The sequence below is a fragment of the Citrus sinensis genome, chromosome 1, assembly GCF_022201045.2.
Source record: "Citrus sinensis cultivar Valencia sweet orange chromosome 1, DVS_A1.0, whole genome shotgun sequence".
NCBI classification, from domain to species: Eukaryota; Viridiplantae; Streptophyta; class Magnoliopsida; order Sapindales; family Rutaceae; genus Citrus; species Citrus sinensis.
Genome location: NC_068556.1, coordinates 15,721,201 through 15,738,613, shown reverse-complemented (window position 1 = coordinate 15,738,613; position 17,413 = coordinate 15,721,201). Strand labels below are relative to the sequence as shown.

The window sequence follows — 17,413 nt, the reverse complement described above, 5'->3', positions numbered from 1 at the left end:
GAAAGGAGATAAGCTCAGCCTTATGCAATGGAACGAATTGAATGTAAAAAAATAGAAAAGATTCCTTATGTAATCATTGTTGGAAGCTTGATGCATGCTCAGACTTGTTTGTTGAGTACTGGAAAATACATATTTATGCAAGGTAAAATCGTTATTTTATGATCCAAGTCTCACTAACATTTTCACTTTTACATGTTTAAATTCTCTAAGCTTTTATTATGTGTGTTTTATTATAATTTAAGTATTTTATGTATTTTAGGGATATTTTGACTATTTCACGACTAATAAGAAGTCAGATAGCGAAACTAATGGCATTTTTAAACTTGGAACAGTCGAAAACCTTAAAAGGACCATAAAAGGGTATTCAGTATTGTTCACATATACGGTACTGTTCACATACACGGCACTACTCACAAGTACGGAACTGTTCACATATATAGTATGGTGATGTGGCATCGACCGATGATTGAAGGTGAAGCCTCAACATGATCCATGGGCTTAATTAGGTAAGTTTATTTTCTTTTACTCTCTCATTTATATGGTTGTTTTGACTCATTGTCGACAAACAGTGTATCATGTCTAGATTTTACACGGTATACTGGCTCCCTAGTGAAGGATCGTTATTATCTGGCACAATGAGCACTTAGCACCATGTTAATTAGAGAGAAAGTTCTCTATTATTTTCTGGGTCGTCTTGACACAGTATCAACAGAGAGTGTATCTGAGCTATTTAGTGGATGGTCTTACCATGTTGTCAACAAAAGGATTATTATCATATGGCACAGCGTGTTCTTGGCACCACATTTAATGGATGATCATTACCTCTGGCACACTAAACGCTTGATGCCATATTTATTAGAGTGAGGATTATGAGGAGAGGAAATTCCCCCTCATGAATTAATTGGAACTAAAAAGGAAATATTAAGACCATGTTGAATGTTGAGTGTGAATCCAGAGGCTCAAGCATTTAATTTGCATTGGTTTCATCTTTAATTTATTCTCACTTTTTTATTTTGAATCCTAAGATAAAAAAAAAATTCACTTTTAGCCAACTCACATTTACACCTAAAAAATTAACCCTACACATAATTAAATCTACTTCCTCGGGGGATCGACACTCGTCACCACAAAATCTATTTTACAATAGATTCATGCGCTTGCGAGTACAATAAAATTTGCACAACAGTGTACCAGGCCAGACATCGGTTTCGCTATTGGAATACTGGGCAGAAATCAAAGTAATCTTAGATTAAATCACTAGAAAGCTGTAAAGAAAGTATTAATATACTTGCAAGGAAGCATCATATGCTCCCTTATAATATATCTGATCATCTCGAAGTGATAGAGCATTCAAATTCAAATCATTCTAGCTATGTGGATACCAGAAAATTCAAACTTGGCTATTTGTTCATGATGGCTGGATGAGCCATCTCATGGAAGAGTGAAAAACAATCTATCATTGTTGCTTGCACTGTGGAAGTTGAGTTTATGGTGTGTTTTAAGGCCACTATTCATTAATTATGGTTGCAGAACTTTATTTTAGGGCTTGGAATTGTCGACAGTATTACCAAGCCGCTGAAGATTTTTTGTGATAATGCTACTGCAATCTTTTTCTCGAAAAATGACAGGTATTCAAAGGGTGTTAATTATATGGAATAAAAATACCTTGCTATTAAAGAAGTTCATAAACGAAGAGTGTCAATCAAGCACATTAGCACCAACTTTATTATTGCAGATGCTTTAACAAAATGATTAACCTCAAGGTTTTTAATGAACATTTTCAAAGGATGGGTATTACTAGATGCCATTATTGACATTATGTTCATGCTTTTAAGCTCTTAATGTATTTGATACTCTTAGCTCATTTAAGTATTGTTTCTGATTCTTTATATCCTATTTCATTTAATGGTATATACATGAATGATGATATAATTGTTAATAGGATTTGTCTTTGACAAAGTCATTGTTTTTGGACCGTTATTGTTCTCTTTACCATTACAGGTAATGTTAAGTATAAAATTGATATTGTGATACATAGAATGAACTATGTCGAAATAATGATCCGATTAGTTTTTGGTTAATGATGATTTTATGGTTTGACCAATGCAAGTAAGAATTTACCTCTTACTAAGCGCTTAACATTTATTATTATTAAACTGTTAAGTTGATTGTGTCACATGTGCCAAGTGGGAGAATGTTGGCATTTCAGTGGCCTACATGTTACATTATTGATTGGGTAATATTTGGGTTTAAATAATAAAACAAATTATGGGCTAAACTCTTATTGGTCAATGAGAAAAAATTAACTACCCACTTTGATGGAAATTGAGAATTAAGATTTTATTAAAATTAGCCATCTCTCCACCCATATAAAAAAGAATACCACGTCAAATTTCTATCCATTAAAAAAGTGAGTCACTCTAAAAAGGTCAAGACAGAGAAATCAATATTGTTAAATCTTTAATTCTTGTAGAGAATCTTGATCAAGAAAATTGTCATGGATCAAGGTATGTCTTTTCTTAATTATGATAATATGAAAATTATGATATTCTATGATCTTAAGGATTAAAGTTTATGCAAATTATGATTTTCTTGCTTTATGAGAATTGTAGAAAATCCCTAAGATAACAAACCATTCCTATATTATTACACTTTGTCTTTGATATATGATCGAGATTGAGCGATCGGAGCAAATGAGGGAAATGCAGATGACGGTGAGGATGAGGTACGCGAATAGGACAATGTTAATGTAAATGTAGGATGATTAATGAGATTGTAATGGATGAGTTTGTTGATGATATGTCTTATACCTCTCAATCACATGTTGTTCCTCATGAACCAAAAAATACTCTAAGTAGTTCGACCAATCGATCTAGGAAAAGAAAGAATAAGGAGAGAACAATTGACCATATGTGTCCAAAGTATTGGGGGCTGAAACTGTGGCAGCAATGGTACTTAAGATAAACGGGTTGGTTAATGTGCTTTATACAGTAGATAAGGATGTTGCTGACTTACAAGTTAAGTTGTATGATGAGATGATGACAATTGAAGGCTTAACTGAGAGCGAGATGTATGATGCGACAACTAAGTTGGCCACAAAGCAAGATCTACTACGTGTATTCTTTGCTATGCCTAATCACCATAGGAAGTGATATATCCTTCAAATGCTTCATCGTGAGATATAATCCGTACATGTTTGGGCTACTCTATGTTAGGATTTTGAACCTCTATTTCTAATATTAAATGGGAATTTTTAACTTTATATTTGTATGATGTGTTACTGGAGCATATATTGTACTGGACACCATTTTGAAATTATATATGCAAAGGGGTGGCACCATTTTGAATTAGGATGTTAACTAGACTTTGTAATTTCTAGTGCTCAATCTCAATTAACATATGTGCTAGAAACATAGAAAAAAAAAGAAGTGTAAAATGGCAAAAGTCAGTTAGAAAATGCGCTTGAACTGGAAGCATGGCAAAACGAAAAAGATAAATGGCAAAAGTTAAAATGTTTAAGTTTGATAAAGTTCATAATTATTTTTTAATTATGTTGAATTAAACAAGTCGTCATTCAATTTATAAGTACATTAGATAAATCATAGTCATCGGATGAAAACAATTTGAACACACATGATTGTCTTCGATTGGATGGAACATATGTACAAGGCTGTCATTCAATTTATATGCATGTAATGTACGCCCGTTCTTTGGTCTATTAATATGTTGCCATGTCATTAGCGAATGCAAAGTCCGTGGACATTGTTTTAGTGCACATAGGTTCACAGTAAGTGCGCAGGATGGTCAAATAAGATGCTACTACCTCATTAGTCAATGCAAAGTTAGTTGGGCTCCACCAAATTAGTAGACATCCTACAAAACTAGATTTGGACATCTGTAAATCCTTTATTTTAATGTAATCAGAGTCTGTTTTGACCCCAATTTTTGTCATTCCCTAAGCTTTCAGGAGTTCTAAATCCGTTCATGATGTATTTGCCCCAAATGTTACCCCAAATATGATTAAGTTATGATTTTACCTTTTATTCCTTTCCTAGGGGTTTTAGCATTTTGAGCTCAAAAATGTCATCTATTTTGCTGTCTGATTTCTTATAAATCATTAAATAACCAAAATACCCTTGAAATATATTTAAAAAATCAAATCATAATAAAGTACACACAATTAATGTTTAAGGGACTTAAATACATAAAAGGAAAGATGTTAGTAAGGCTTAGAGTGCAAAAATAATGAATTTTACCCTTATAAATATACATTCTCTAGCACTCAGCACAACTCCCAACTTATTGCTAGTCCTTAACAAATTAAGCGATAATATCTAGCAAAATTCAAACCCAAATTGAGATCTTTTAAATAAACTCTCTAAAAATTCTTTTCATCCCCTTCGCCACTCAACCATCAATCAATAATTCAACAATTGTGCTTAGTGATGTTTGACATAATGATTATGGGGTTTGGTCAAAATAAAGCAATAGTTTCATTCTTACCATTTCATCGGGATTTCTTCCTTAGGCAACGGGTTTATTTATAATATATTTCTAAGTAACTCTAACTATTTTACGCGAACATTCAATGCTTGCTAAGCAATTTGCCCAGTTACTAAGAAAGAGTTAGGTTTGACAAATCAAACTCTCACCATTTTATGCGAATACCCATTACTAATTAAGTAGCAATCCCGATTACTAACTAAGAGCCCGCACATAACATAAGCTTAATCAACTCTAACTGTTTTACATAAAAACACTTTGCTAATTAGGCAAGAGATTTGGTTAATAAGAAAGAGCATTTTCTTTTTTAGGGGTAAAATGACTAGTGTCTTTGGTTGTAGTTCATGAACAAAATGAAAGGACTAAGTAATATACAATCTTAACTTACCATCAGTATCACAATCTTAACTTACCATCAGTATCACCTATCATGCATTTGTGTCTAGAATGGCCTATTGAGCCTTTCAGGATGGCTACGGTAGACAAAAAAGGTTAGTCAATAATGGCAGAAGAGAAAATTTAAAAATTTAGTTTTTTTTTTCAAGAGTAACTAAACTCCGAGACTAATAAGATGCATTTACAAAGTAACAAAACTCAAAATCTGGCCATCGTGAACTCAAATTTATCCAAATTTAGTCTTTATAATGAAAATTAGTAAAAACATCACCAAAACTGAGAAGAAGCGTTTCTAGAGTAACTAAACTCTATATTTAGTCATCTTCAACTCAAAAATTTTAAAAAGGTTAGTAAACAAACAACAAGCACCATTATCAGTTATTCTATAACTATCAATTATTCCTTCACCCTAACTAGAACAAGGCATTGCCTTCAATGTCATAAAGGAAAGAGGTGGAGTTTAGAAGACTTTATATGAATGCTACAGCAATAAACATAAGAGAATATTTATAAATGGAGAGTTAAATCTATTTTGCACTTATTACTACAGTTACTGCTATCATCAATAGTCGACCAATCCAATACAAAGTTATTAACATTTAACAAACCGATGGGTTTTTTATGATTGTTTAAAGAGATGAAAAATGCAAATGTAATTAATGCCTTTAGAGTTGCAAGATCTAGTAACAAAATAAAGCATTGGCATGATTTAGTGCTTCAGATATTCTTTTTTGCATACTTAGGAAAACTAATTTTTCTCTAGTTTGTGAACTGGGCAGACATCCAATAAGGTTTTAGGGCTTTTAGAATGATGCCTAACACTTGTGTTCTTTTAATACAAGCACCTTTTGAGACAGCTTTTGATAACTATCGGTCACCGCCTCCATACACCAAGGACTCAACCAAGATCTATAGCTGCATGAATGAACTCTTTGTATTTTCCAAAGTGAAACCCAGAAAACACAAAAACATTCTTAAATTGTCTACTCGAAGTTGTTGCCATTGAGGCAATTCTCCAAAGTTAGTGTTTGAAAAAGAAGCTCATATTTAAAGACCTTGGGGACAAAAACAATGATACACATATGTATACAAGTGATTGTTTGTCAAATGACACATGAAACTCGTGGCTTAATATTCAAAAGAAAACGGTAAACAAATAGTTATTAGAATTAAAATGACACCATTAAAAGCAATAATACAAATGATCAAAGAACATTCAAAAAAAATATTTATTGGTAATTGTGACTGTGGCCCATATCTTCCATGGTTTTATGTCTAAAAACAACTTGAGCCCTTTTCATAAGTGTTGAGTGTTAGAAAATGCATATTTATAAAGGAGAAAACCGTCATTTTACATTTCAAGTCTTACTAACAACCCTTACTTTTATGTATTTAACCTTCTTGTGATTTAATTACATGTGTTTTATTTTAATTAAGTATTTTATGTATTTTAGGGGCATTATAGTCATTTCACAATAAAGGAGAAATCAAACGGCAAAACGGACATCACTTTTGAACTCAGGACGGTCAAAAACCTTAGGAGGAGCATAAAAGGAAAAATAGCACTATTCACATGTACGGTACTGTATACGTTACTATTCACGACACTGTTCACATAGACGGATGATGACGTGGCATTGACTGATGAGGTGTCACGATCCTGTTGGACTAAAATTCTTATGTATTGTTGATGGTGACGTGGTAGCATATCAGTGGACGAAAAATCTCGCGTACGGTGCATGCATCACACAGGATTATTTTAAACCAAATCGCGTTACTGTTCATCCGGGTCAAACCGTGTTACTGTTCATCCGCGTGGTCAAACCGTGGACTGTTGACTGATGACGTGGCGCAATCCTGAGCGTCCAAACTGTTTTTAATCTGATGGCCATGATTTACTCCATGTATCTATAAAAAGGGGGCCTCTCCCCCCCTAATTGGAGATCTCTGAATCCATTTTTGGGATCCATTTTCTGTAATTCCCTCTCCATCTTGTATTTTCTTCGTATTTTAATAAATTCCCATTTTGCCCCTAGTTCAATTATGAGTGGCTAATTTTCTTTCAAGCTTGGGTTGAAGGTGAAGTCTCAACATGTGTCATGGGCTTTATTTGGTAAATTTATTTTCTCTTCCCCTCTAGTTTTTGTGGATGTTTTGACTTCTCGTCGACAAATAATACTAATCTTGTCTAGTACCGCCTTGGTTTCACCGGCCCTCTAGTACAAGGTTATTATTATTTGGCACGATAAACCCTTAGCACCATATTGATTAGAGCGTGGTTCATGAGGTGTGGATTCCCCCCTTATGATTTAATTGGTATTAATACGGATTATTTAGCCCATGATGCATGTTGATACGGATCCAGATACCCAAGTATGTCAATTTAATAGATTTTCTCTACAATTTATTCTCTCTATTGCAATTCCAATTTTAGAATTTATTCTCGCCATTTTAATTTAAGTTTTAGCATATTCCAAATCACTTCCACCATAAATCCAACCACTCATTTACAAAATTAATTCTACACATAATTAAAATCCACCTCCTTGTGGGATCGACACTCGTCACCATTGATCTATACTACAATAGATTCGTGCGCTTGCGAGTACATTAAAATTTGCACAAGTTTTTGGCGCCGTTGCCGGGGAGGTAAGTAATTTTAATTCATAGAATTAATTTTTGTGAATAATTTCTTTTATTTGTTTTATTGTATTTTTTATTAAAAAAAAAGTGAATCCGCATTTAGAGGTTAGTAATTTCTTTTCTTTTTCTCTTCTTTAAATTTCTGTAATTTAATTTTCAAGTTATTTTTTTTCTTCTTTCTTTGTAATTTTTGTTTATCTTACTAATTCTTTTTAGTTAATTTATTTCACGTATTTGTTTTTGTGTATTTTTATAGAAAGTTTGTAATAGCGCAATAAGGTTAGTATCGTAATTTCTCCCTTTTCTTTATTTTTATTTGTTTTGTTCCCATCTTTATTTTTATTTTATTTATTTTGCATGTATGGTCGTAGGTCATTATTACCTAATCTTGAACTTATAGACCTTGAACTTGAGAAAACACTTCGCACACACAAACACGTTAAAAATAAAATGGATTTACAAGCACCACAGGAGAGACCATTTAAGGATTATTTCAGTCCCTTAGCTAATTTGAGCACATCATGTATAAGATACCCAAATGTAGCTGCTAGGAGTTTTGAACTGAAACCTAGTGTGCTAAATTGTCTCCCCACATTCTATGGCTTAGAAAATGAGGACTCATATAATCATCTGAATGATTTTCATGCCATTTGTCAAACTTTTAAATATGAAAATTTTTCAGACGATGATGTTAAACTCAGATTATTCCCATTTTCTTTAAAGGATAGAGCTCGTTCATGGCTTAATACATTGCCTGCCAATAGCATTTCATCATGGGAACAAATGGTAACTAAATTTTTGAATAAATATTTCCCAGTGCATAAAACCAATGCTATTCGCAGGGAAATCTCGGAGTTTACCCAGAGAGAGGACGAGCAATTTTTCGAAACATGGGAGCGATTCAATGGGCTACTCTTGAAGTGTCCACATCATGGGTACGAGAAATGGCACCAATGTCAATACTTTTTGGAGGGATTACTACCAAATGTGCAAGAATGGCTAATGGCAACCAGTGGAGGAGAGCTAATGTCAAAAAGTGCATCAGAGATTTGGGAATTCTTCCAGCGACAAGCGGATAATTCTCAACAACGGAGTCGATCACTCAGGAATACTAGAAGAATTAAGGGAGTAAATGAGGTTCACATTGGCGAGTCAAGTTCAGAAATTAAAGAAGTCAAAGCGATAATTGAAGGTCTCTCTCGATAAATAGCATCGTTATCGACTGCTAAATCAACAGAGCCACATGACCATGACTCATACTCAGATCAAGCCAATGCCATAGGTGTAATTAGAAAACCATCGAATTACAACCCATACTCCAACACATATAACCCTGGATGGAGAGACCACCCAAATTTTTCATGGTCTCAAGGACTCCAACAGAATGGACCAGCAACTCCAGCTCCACCAATGCAACAAATTCCTCAAGTTCCTCAAGCCTCTCAGCCACCATTTAGACCATACAATCAGAACCAGAACTACTCTCAGCCCAGACCGTGGGATGATGCATTCCAGAATTTCAAAAATGTTACTCACTCCACGATTGAGCAACAGAACCGTACCATTGATGGACTACGAAATGAGTTGAGAGCAGGCTTCAACTCACAAGCTCAATCAGTTTCAAGCCTCGAGAAGATGGTGGGACAACTTGCTTCTTCAGTTCAGACCTTGGCAATGACTGTTGAGAAAGGCAAATTTCCAAGTCAACCAGTGCCTAATCCTAAAGGAGTACATGAAGCAAGTACCAGTTCACCACAACAGCATGGAGAGGTCAAAGCAGTCATGACCTTGCGAAAAGGAAAAGAAGTCGACAACAAAGTGGAGATACCGGTGACAAAAGAAAATCAAATCGTACCTGTGAATGTTGAGGACTCACCACCGGAGGAAAAAGAAGAAACCAACCCACGAGAATATGTTCCTAAAGCTCCATTTCCTCAGAGGTTAGCGAAAGGAAAGAAGGGAAAATCCACAGGTGAGATTCTTGAAATCTTCAAACAGGTAAATGTTAACATCCCTTTGCTAGATGCTATTAAACAAGTTCCATCTTATGCCAAGTTTCTTAAAGACCTTTGTACTAAAAAGAGAAATATGCATGTTCAAAAGAAGACATTTTTAACAGAAAACGTTAGTTCTATACTCCAACATAAAATTCCTTTAAAATGCAAAGACCCAGGCTCCCCCACTATCTCATGTAGTATAGGGAACCACACAATTGAGAATGCGTTGTTGGATTTAGGAGCTAGTGTAAATCTTTTGCCTTACTCTATATTCGTGAAACTTGGACTTGGAGAATTACACCCAACTCCAGTGGTGTAACAGCTTGCAGATCGGTCCACGAAAATACCTCGTGGTATTGTGGAGGACGTGCTTATCCAGGTAGACAAGTTTTATTTTCCTGTTGATTTCATTGTAATTGACACTCAACCAATACAGGATTCAAGGAAGCACATCCCCATTATTCTAGGCCGACCTTTCTTGGCAACTGCGGATGCTCACATTCAATGCAGGACTGGAAATATGCAGTTGTCCTTCGGCAACATGACTATGGAGCTAAACATCTTCAACATTGCAAAACAAACTCACAGTGCAGATAATGGAATTGTTGATGTGGATTTAATTGAAACAATAGTTGATAACACTTTTCTTTCAAACCTTAGTGATGATCCTTTACAAACATGTTTAACTCACTTTGGTTTGGATTTTGATATTGACAGATCGGTCGATGAGGTCAACGCCCTACTTGACTCAGCACCATCCATGGACACTAATAAATGGAAGTCAAGAGTTGAACAACTAGCACCATCAGAGAAGAAACTCATCCCATCATCAGAATCACCACCGAAACTCGAGCTCAAACCATTGCCCAACACATTGGAATATGCATTTTTGGGAGAAGAAAGTACTCTGCCGGTAATCATTTCATCATCCCTAAATGATGAACAAAAAGGTAAGTTGTTGGATGTTTTAAAAGAGCACAAAGGAGCATTAGGATGGACCATAGCGGACATAAAATGTATAAACCCAGTAGACTGCATGCATTACATTCACTTTGATGAAAATGCTAAATCTACTAGGAAAATGCAACGTCGGTTAAATCCTAATATGAAAGAAGTTGTTAGAACAGAAGTCCTTAAGCTATTAGACGCATGTATCATTTACCCAATTTCTGATAGTTCATGGGTCAGTCCTGTACAAGTTGTCCCCAAAAAGTCAGGAGTCACATTAGTTACAAATGCTGATAATGAATTGATACCCACTAGAGTGACTACAAGATGGCGTGTATGCATTGATTATGGAAAGTTGAATTCTGTCACACGTAAAGACCATTTTCCTTTACCATTTATTGATCAAATGCTTGATAGATTAGCAGGTCATGAATTTTATTGCTTTCTAGATGGCTATTCAGGATACAATCAGATCCCCATAGCACTAAAAGATCAGGAGAAAACTACTTTCACTTGCCCTTTTGGCACATTTGCATATAGGAGAATGCCATTTGGATTATGCAATGCACCTGCTACATTTCAACGATGCATGTTGAGCATTTTTTCTGATATGGTTGAACGATTCCTTTAAGTCTTTATGGATGACTTTTCTATCTTTGGTGACTCGTTTGATCAATGTTTACATCATCTAACACTAGTTCTGCAGAGATGTATCGAGAAGAACTTGATCTTAAATTGGGAGAAATGTCATTTTATGGTAAAACAAGGTATTGTTCTCGGTCACATCATTTCGAGCAAAGGTATTGAGGTTGACAAAGTCAAGGTGGATCTCATTTCTAATCTTCCTCCACCCAAAACAGTCAGAGAAGTAAGATCTTTCCTTGGGCATGTTGGTTTCTATAGACGTTTCATTAAAGATTTTAGCAAAGTTTCTAGACCCTTATGCAATTTACTTGCTAAGGATGTACCTTTTATCTTTAATGATTCATGTCTTATGGCATTTGAAAAATTAAAACAGTTGTTGACATCATCACCCATCATTCAGGCCCCAAACTGGAGCTTACCATTTGAGCTCATGTGTGATGCATCTGATTATGCAGTAGGAGCAGTATTAGGACAAAAAGTTGATCGAATTCCCCACGTTATTTACTATGCTAGTATGACATTGAATGATGCACAGTTGAACTATTCAACTACTGAAAAAGAAATGCTAGCAGTAGTGTTTGCATTAGAGAAATTTCGATCTTATCTCATTGGTTGTAAAATAATTATATTCACGGATCATGCTGCTCTTAAATATCTTCTCACAAAGAAAGATGCAAAAGCTAGACTAATTCGTTGGGTGTTACTTTTGCAGGAGTTTGACTTGGAATTCAAAGATAAGAAAGGCACAGAGAATGTTGTGGCGGACCACCTCTCTCGTCTCCATTTTGACACAATTACAGAATCATTACCATTGAATGAGTCATTTCCAGATGAACAATTAATGAATGTGGAAGTATTACCTTGGTATGCTGATATAGTTAATTATCTTGTTACAGGTAAACTTCCAGAGCATTGGACCAAGCAAGACAAGGCTAAATTCTTTGCAGCGATAAAGAATTTCTTTTGGGATGACCCATATTTGTTCAAGTATTGTGCAGACCAAATTGTTAGACGATGTGTCCCAGAAAATAAAATTCAGAATATTCTTTCATTCTGCCATGAACAAGCTTGTGGAGGCCATTTCAGTGCTAAGAAAACAGCGACTAAAGTTTTACAATGTGGTTTCTATTGGCCATCTATATTTCGAGACGCTTACACTTTCTGTTCTTCATGTGATAGGTGCCAACGAATGGGGAGCATTACACGAAGGAACATAATGCCACTAAATCCAATTTTAGTGGTTGAGATTTTTGACGTATGGGGTATCGACTTCACGGGACCCTTTCCCCCGTCTTTTGGCCATCAATACATATTGGTTGTTGTTGACTACGTATCCAAATGGGTAGAAGCAATTCCATGCAGAACTAATGATCACAAGGTGGTGATAGCATTTTTGAAAAGCAACATTGTTTCACGCTTTGGATTCCCTCGAGCGATAATCAGTGATGGTGGTGCCCACTTTTGTAACAAAGCATTCAAGGCTCTTTTGACAAAGTATTCAATCACACACAAAGTGGCGACTCCGTATCATCCGCAAACCAGTGGCCAAGTTGAGATCTCCAATCGAGAAATAAAGCACATATTAGAAAAGACGGTGAGGCCAGACAGAAAAGATTGGTCATTAAGACTTGATGATGCCTTATGGGCATATAGAACGGCTTTCAAGACCCCGATTGGGATGTCACCCTACAGGCTAGTGTATGGAAAAGCTTGCCACCTACCTGTGGAACTTGAGCATCGTGCATATTGGGCCATCAAGAAATTCAATTTTGACATGCAGCAAGCCAGCTCAGAAAGAAGATTACAGCTGGCAGAACTTGAAGAAATTCGCAATGACGCGTACGAAAATGCCAAGATTTACAAGCAACGAATGAAAGTCTTCCATGACAAGCAAATTATGAGAAAATCTTTCACTCCAGGTCAGAAAATGCTTTTATTCAATTCTCGCTTGCACCTATTCCCAGGTAAGTTACGCTCTCGTTGGTCTGGCCCATTTATTGTTCATACTGTTTTTCCACATGGGGCAGTTGAAGTTAAGGACCCAAAGAATGGTGTCACGTTTAAAGTTAATGGTCAAAGATTAAAGCCATATCTAGAATACCAATCACATGGAGAAGACACCGAAATAAATTTGAGTGACCCACCAGATTTGAATTGATTTTTCTTTTCGTTGATTTGATTTTTCTTTATTTCTTTTTATTATTATTCTTTTTCTAATTGAAATTGTTTTTGCATAAGTGTGTTTATTTTACCATTAAGTTTTCTCTTATCATTTTTAATCATGAGTCTCATACTTAGACCGTTCCTTCTGAACATTCTTAAACCACTTCAACGTGTCAAAACTCATCTCAAAAGGCAGATTCAATTTTGTAAAACACAACGCATTTGGGCTCTACAACCACCATAGTTAGTAGCCTATGTTGAGGGTTTAGAACGCCAACTCAGAGACATTGAGAGAAGTGTTTACGACATCCAGTTGGAGCTTGAGGTAAATTCAATAAGAGGACGATTTTAATTTTCTTTGTGTGTTTTAATTTGTTTTTCTATTTGTGTGCTTTAGTTTGTTACCCCGGTGAAATGGCGGATAACGGTACTCCGTGACAATCAAGTCGGTTACTTCAGTTTCCCATAATAACTGATATTCTGAGGCGAAAGTATGGACAGAAACGAGATTCTAGTGAAGCTTCACAAGCGATTCCCTTCACTTCCTCAGAATGCCCTCCTTACGATCTATAAAGCTCGGTCCGAACGCATGCGATTACTCATGAGGAATAACATACCTGCTGACATCCGTTGGTTAATCGAGGCTAAAGTACGATCGGCAGGTGAGTTACCTCCAAAATTTATTGCATACATGCCTGGTTGTGGTAAAGGAAATTATGCAAGAAAACGACGAGCTCGAAGAATTTCTGTTGCTTGTCATAAGTGTGCCAGAATGAGTTGCAATAAAAACCCATGTTCTTTAGGAATGGTGTCTGATAACATGGAAGATAAGATTTAATTCATTAGGGATGGCTTGAATAAGGAGTCATTGGATGATATCCTTTTGTCTCTTGAAACGCATCCCAGTGGATATGTGCAAAGAGCGATTCTCCAGTTATGGCCATTATTCCAGAAAGAGCATGCACGATATAGTCTCGGGAATCTGACTATAAACGACCATGTTTGCTAGTTTATAAGAAAACTGGATAGGAAGCCTATCCTCGACCCATAGAGGGCGTTCAAGCCGTTTCTGGACGTAAAACCAGAGGAAGATGTGAGCCACAGTCGCAACTACCTGTAAATATCCTTTCACTTTACTGTTATTTTATTTCACTATTGTTTTATTGTGTGTATTATTGTCCTTAATAATTTTATTACTGTTTATTTTTTTCTTATTACTGTTTACTTTTTCCTTTTTACTGTTTCCTTTTTGACTCGCGAGCCACGTGCTTTACGCGTTATTTGACACTGACATGTTACCTCATACACAACTGTGACCCACTGTCACCAAGACTCTTAAATGTGATTTTTTTTTTCAAGCACTCACAAATTGTTTTTCGAGAAGTATCACAATGGCAGCTACTCCAAATAGACAATTCAAGAACATTTGTGTGCTTTCTGGATTTACCTATGGCAAACATAAAGAGTTCGTTGAGGCAGCCATCGATCTTGGTCGAAGTATAGCAGAGAGAAAATTACACTTGGTGTATGGAGGAGGTAACCGAGGGTTATCAAAAATGGTCTCTGAAGCAGCTTTTGTCAGAGGAAGTCAAGTGTTAGGCATCATCCCAAGAGTCCTAAAACCGTTGGGCAGTTCGTCTGACTCATCAACTGGAGAAGAGTTAGTTGTCTCAGGTATGCAAGAAAGAATAACTGAAATGCTTAATCATGCTGATGCTTTTATTTTTCTTCCAGGAGATCTTGCAATACTAGAGGCACTTATCACATTAGCATCTTGGGCCCATCTCCACATCCACCAGAAACCCATCGGTTTGTTAAATGTCAATAACTTTTATGATGGCTTTATCGCATTTCTTAACCATGCAATAAAAAACTATTTCATTGCCGCTAATGTGAAAAAACTCTTTATTTGTGCTCACACTGCTAATGAGCTACTTGATCTGTTACAAGCTTATAGACCGGAGCCAGACCCCTGGACCTTTGTGTTGGAGCGTCCAAATAATGATGGTAACAGTAGCAGCAGTAAGAAGTACAAATTAGATTTAACTCTCCGCCTGTAAATATTTTCTCCTGTGTTGCACCACCCAGGTGATGTCTTCTAAACTCTACTTCTTTCCTTTCAAACATTGAGGACAATGTTTCATTCTGGTTGGGGGGAGGGAATAGTCGACAATTGTGGAATCTTGGTTAGGTTTTTACTGATTTTTTGTTGTAGAAACTAACTGTTGCTAACTTTTTGTATTGAAGATGGCTGAATATGGAGTGTAGTTACTCTAGAAACGCATCTCCATTGTTTGAAAAAAAAAATTTCAAAAAAAAAATTCAAAAAAAAATTTAGACATTTTCTTTTTCTTTATTAAGTTTTGATGTTTATTTTTCTTCTTTTTAATTTCTCCTCTATGAATATACATTTTCCAACTTTTGAGTCGAAGATGGCTGAATATGGAGTGTAGTGCCTCTAGAAACGCATCTTCTTAGTAAAAAAAAAACCATTTTCTTTTTCTATCATTTTAAGTGTACTTTTTCTAATTTGTTTTTTTTGCATCATTTTCACATTTCTGCATGCATATTTTCCTTTCATGTTTAGAATAGGTTGGGGGGTAGAATGTTGTTTAAAAAAAAAATTGTGTGATTTGTTTTAACATTGGATGACATGATTAATTTCAAATTTTAGTATTTGTATTATCTTTGGTCTTAAGTGATGTTACATTATGTTTGCTACTCTACATGTTGATATTAGAGACAAATATGAGTTGCTTGAAGGAATGAACATGTCATAATAAGTACCAAGTGAGTTTTTGAGCCTATCATTTTTCTTGGAGAGTAACCCTTTTGCCCATTCTTTATATAGCTTAACAGTTTATTATTTTATATACGATCTTTAGATTTCTTTTGAGTTAACCCTTAAAAAAAACAAAAAAAAAATGTGTGTTGCTACATTGGGAGGCCCATCTAACTAGTAGATATGGATGATTATTTAGAGCCCTAAAAGACGATGGAAAGGCCATCTTTGTCCCATTTGAGCCTTTTTAGCCATCCCTTTTGTGATATATCCATATTTAACCCTTTTGAGCCTTTAAAAAAAAAAAACCTTTTCTTTGTCAACTTATCATATTGACCCACTCCGATTTGGAGTATTACCCGATATCTTATAAGGTCCATCACCTATTTATGTTTGAGAAAAATGTAAATAATTATTTTGTTCAGTGAAGTTGTGCCAAATAAAAGCAAAAACAAAAAAAACAAAAAAAAGAAAAAAAAACAAAACAAAAGTTGTTGTTTCAAAAGAATAAAAATAACAATAATAGGTGAAATCCACCTTGCAACTTCAAAAAAAAAAAAATTTCTCTGCATTTTTCTCAAACATACACTTTTTTTTCCTTATTTTCCTTCTTTGTTAACCATGTCCCTAGCCTACGTTACGTCCTAATAAAAGTCCTTCTTGATTTTAGGGAACTATAGTCCGAAGTAGAAGCTAGTTATATGGGCTAAAAAGATGTAGTGATGCATAATTAAAAAAAAAGATAAATAAAGTGGGTTGACTAACATTTTATTTGACTTGAGATCGTATTATTTCTAAGCTGAGGGCATATTTATTTCATCTTGGTGAGAGCATGTGATATCACTTCTTTATTATTTTCTCTCTCAATTACCATTCATTGGAGTGACTATTTTTATTGGAATTAATTTATTTGTGAGAGTGTCACTACTTCCAGTGAGATTTTGGGGTTTGACATGTCATTCTTGAGAGTAGCTAAAACAAAGTCTACTGGGCTAATTCATGTGGATGGTTGATGTGGGTGTGATGTTGCTTTAGACTGGAGATAATGCTTATACTTTTATTTGATTGCTATCATTAATCTGATGGAATAAATACGAGTGTTTCTATTAAAACAAAAAAAAAATTATTTTGAATTTGAATTTTGTTTTCGCCTTATTTGCTAGGGACTAGCAATAAGCTGGTTGGGGGGTGTGTTGAGTGTTAGAAAATGCATATTTATAAAGGAGAAAACCGTCATTTTACATTTTAAGTCTTACTAACAACCCTTACTTTTATATATTTAACCTTCTTGTGATTTAATTACATGTGTTTTATTTTAATTAAGTATTTTATGTAT

General features: G+C 35.2%; 1 protein-coding gene and 1 non-coding gene across 2 annotated transcripts in view; both read right to left on the bottom strand.

Annotated features, from left to right (window-relative positions):
- Window positions 1-17,413, bottom strand: part of LOC127903575 (uncharacterized) — a 36,939-nt gene that overhangs the window by 4,514 nt on the left and 15,012 nt on the right. The gene's annotated exons all lie outside the window — the stretch shown is intronic.
- Window positions 8,377-8,480, bottom strand: LOC127898781 (small nucleolar RNA R71). The gene has a single exon (XR_008050606.1). It is a non-coding gene; the product is annotated as a small nucleolar RNA R71 (small nucleolar RNA).